The sequence below is a fragment of the Sinocyclocheilus rhinocerous genome, unplaced genomic scaffold (genome assembly GCF_001515625.1).
Source record: "Sinocyclocheilus rhinocerous isolate Xijiao unplaced genomic scaffold, SAMN03320098_v1.1 scaffold1900, whole genome shotgun sequence".
NCBI lineage: Eukaryota > Metazoa > Chordata > Actinopteri > Cypriniformes > Cyprinidae > Sinocyclocheilus > Sinocyclocheilus rhinocerous.
Genome location: NW_015662288.1, coordinates 126788 through 130480, shown reverse-complemented (window position 1 = coordinate 130480; position 3693 = coordinate 126788). Strand labels below are relative to the sequence as shown.

The following is a 3693-nucleotide window of genomic DNA, read 5'->3' as shown; positions in this document are numbered from 1 at the left end:
ATTCCGATCTGTGTCAGATGTGAGCGAAAGATCGGATTTTTTGTGCCAGTGTAAACGCAGCCTGAGGTCTGCATCAGAGTGAGATGTAAGGTTTCACACACAGAGCTGTGTCTCTCTCTCTCTCACCTGTGCCGCTCTGTCGTCGTGTTTATGCCAAAAATCATTAGGATATTAAGTAAAGATCATGTTCCATAAAGATATTTAGTAAATTTACTACTGTAAATATATTATAACTTAATTTTTGATTAGTAATATGTTTTGCTAAGAACTTCATTTGGACAACTTTAAAGATGATTTTCTCAATATTAGATTTTTTTGCACCCTCAGATTCCAGATTTTCAGATAGTTGTATCTCGTCCAAATATTGTCCTATCCTAACAAACCATACATCAATGGAAAGCTTATTTATTCAGCTTTCAGATGATGTATAAATCTAAAAAATGTACCCTTATGGCTGGTTTTGTGGTCCAGGGTCACACATGCTAAACAACACTGGACTGAATTAAACATGGTTTTAATTGAGTATTTTGTGTGAGTAATTAAAGTGCTGTATTTAAATCAGAGTTTTCAGTGTTACAACACACAAACATTCACACTGCGCTCACGAGCGACTTCATTTACGCTTAGCTTATGCCATTCACAGTCTTACGTGTTTTAATCACCCGAATAAATGTAAATACAGCTTCCCATAAGACGTATTTACACGTGCGACACACTTCAGCGCGAAGTTTTGCGGGACATAACAGGCTAAGCGGCTAACGCTAGCTAGCGAGAGATAAACCTAGCCCAACTCCGCCACAGAGCTCGTATTCAAACGTTTTCATCTCACCCATGTTAGGTGCTCCAAACTCGGCCAGCTTTGCCTGCAGCTCGCCGTGAGTCCATGTGTTAATATCTGTATTTGAATCAGCGCCCGGCGGCCCGTCGCTAGCCATGATGAAGCTCTACGGAACAAACGCTCTCAGGCGCAAGGGATCACGGGAACGCCACGCACTGCCTCATGGGGCTTGTTGTTCATTACGTCGCGCAGTTAGACAAAGATTACCACCAAATGTGGCCTTTATTGTTCATCTTTGTTTGATTATGGGCAAATACCATATACATAAACAGAAATGGGCTAAAGGAAAACCCAACTTTTTGTTATTTCAGATAGATATGAAAAATTATATTGAGTTACTACTTGGGTTGAAAAACAGTAAAGCAAAACGCACTAGGTCTCTTTGTGAAGCTTTTCTGTTATTTATATGATGATCTCATACTTGTTTTTTATTCTGTTTAGTTTTTATTATTATTATTTTATTTATTTTTTTACCTGTATTATTATTTATATAATACTGTATATTTTATATTTCTTTTTTGTAGTTTATATTTGTTCAGTACCTTTATATTATATGTTGGAAATCAATAATAATAAAAAAATTACGTCGCGCAGTTTGCAAATATGGGGTATGTTATAAAATGTTGGCACACATGACAGATAACTCGTTAGAAATAATATTAAATCTGTTTAACCAAATTTGGGATACTGGACAACTTCCTTCAGTATGGAAACACGTTCTTAAACCAGGGAAACCCATCAGATCCTTCTAGTTACAGACCAATTGCCTGGCAGATATATTGGGATGACCATGGAACGGGTAGACATTTGCATAATATACAAAAAACAGTTGATGCTGGGAGAAAGGAGAGCAGGAATCGAAGGGAAGGCAATATCATTACACGCCTTAGAATGGGGCATACTGGACTTAATAGTACGTTATATAGAATTGGTAAGCACCCAACTGGGGAATGTGTACACTGCAATCAACAAGAAACAGTTGAACATGTACTACTTCAATGTGTAAAATACAACAATGAGAGATGTCGCCTTATTCAGTCAATGAAGAAAGTAAAACACCATGACTTTTCTTCGTCAGGTTTATTGGGGAAATCAGCTAACAAGATATATGATGATATTATTAGGTTTATAAAATAATGTGAATTAAAGAGAATATAGATAATATATGTGTGTGTGTGTGTATGTGTATGTGTATGTATGTGTGTATATGTGTGTGTATGTATGTATGTATATATATATATGTTTTGTTTGTTTTATATGACCCTTTCTCCTCTTTCCCCATCATATATATTGCATAAATCTTGATCCACACTCCATTCCAGTCGGTGGCGGTAATGCACCTATAAGCTGGTTTGCCAACCGCCAGTAAAACACCAAAGAAGAAGAAGAAGTTTGCAAATAACCCGCTTCTGGGAGTTAGTTTTGGGTTATAAAAGTTCAGGGAAGGTTAGTTTTGGGTTATAAAAATGAAAAATAAACAATAATCATTAGGTTCATGAAGAAAAAAAAATAGCCTACGTTCTGGGAAGGTTGAGTGTACATTGAACACCCAAAAATAACCAAACGGAAAATATATGGAAACGTTATCGTTCTGCGTTTATTCGAATACTAGGCTATTAGTTTGTTTGGTTTTATTTTATTTCTAGATTTTCCGTTTTCATTTTGATTTTATTTAAAGTTTTAGTAATTTTGTTGTGTGATTCATTTATATTAGTTTTTCATATGTTTTTTATTATTTATATATTTCATATAATTATATATAGTTTTTTATTATTATCAGTTTTAGCTTTAGTTTAAAGGTAGTTTGTTGCCTTGGTAACTAGTTTAAATAATTATTTTATATAGGCTATCTAATTTTTATATAGGCTATCTTAATTTATTTCAGTTAACGTTTAACCATAAAACGTGCACTTGTTTTAAGATATTTCACAAGAAACATTTGGCTTCTCGCCTGGGCAAACGGGTTTATTATGGGATGCGTTTGCATGTTCTGCCTCGAGGTGGCGGTCTTTCCAACAACAGCATTGACTTGATCGGTGTCGCGTCATAGCTGTGTGGGCGGAGTCGGCGTGAAGGAAAACACAGTCCTGTCCCCCTCATTGGAAAAGCATGGTGTTGACTCAGAATGGCCTACATAAAATTATTTCTGCCGCTCGACAGAGCAACATACGCATAAAAACTGAGCCGTATTGGGTCGGACTGTCCGTACAGTGTCTGTGACTGGACAAACGACCCAAAGAAATGGCCAGAGGTGTCGTTTCCAGACATTTTTTGTTAGCTAATTGAGCAAGAGACAGCTTAGGCTACTACAAGCCTATACGAGACGGCTTGTGAAAGTAAACATTTGTCGTTTTGTTTTGCTTAATTTTAATAAACTGATAAAAGACGAGTAAAAGCCTGTCGTACTTTCTTATTGATGTATTAAAAAGATTTTTTAACATTGACAAAACAGCTAACATTAAGGTCCACTGAAGCGCCTTGAAATGCGCAGCGTTATTCTGTGTGGTGTGTGCTAATCATTTTCACAAATACATGCCTTAACATAAAGATAACATGAAAATATGTATATGAAATACCAAAAAACATGGTTATTGGCTTCTATAGTTAAACCAATGGTAAAAACAACATGTTTTACTACACTAACCATAGTTTAACCATGGTATTTGTAGTAAAACTGTGGTTATAGGCTACAATTGGTAATAAAAAGGCCCCCAAAAAAAAAACATGGTTAGCCTCCTATACTTTTACTATAGTAATACCATTGCTAATTTTCGTAAGGGATTGTGTATAATAATATGAAATAAATGTTTTAATAGATTATGACATCACAAAATATCAGGGAGTGAGATTTATTT

General features: G+C 35.4%; 1 protein-coding gene across 1 annotated transcript in view; it reads right to left on the bottom strand.

Annotated features, from left to right (window-relative positions):
- The window catches only part of LOC107728025 (splicing factor 3B subunit 2), a 19224-nt gene extending 19081 nt beyond the window's left edge, over positions 1–143 (bottom strand). The window contains exon 1 of the mRNA XM_016538078.1: positions 127–143. The gene's annotated coding sequence lies outside the window, so the exon portion shown is untranslated. The remainder of the gene's footprint in view (positions 1–126) is intronic.
- Positions 144–3693: the final 3550 nt, after the last annotated feature.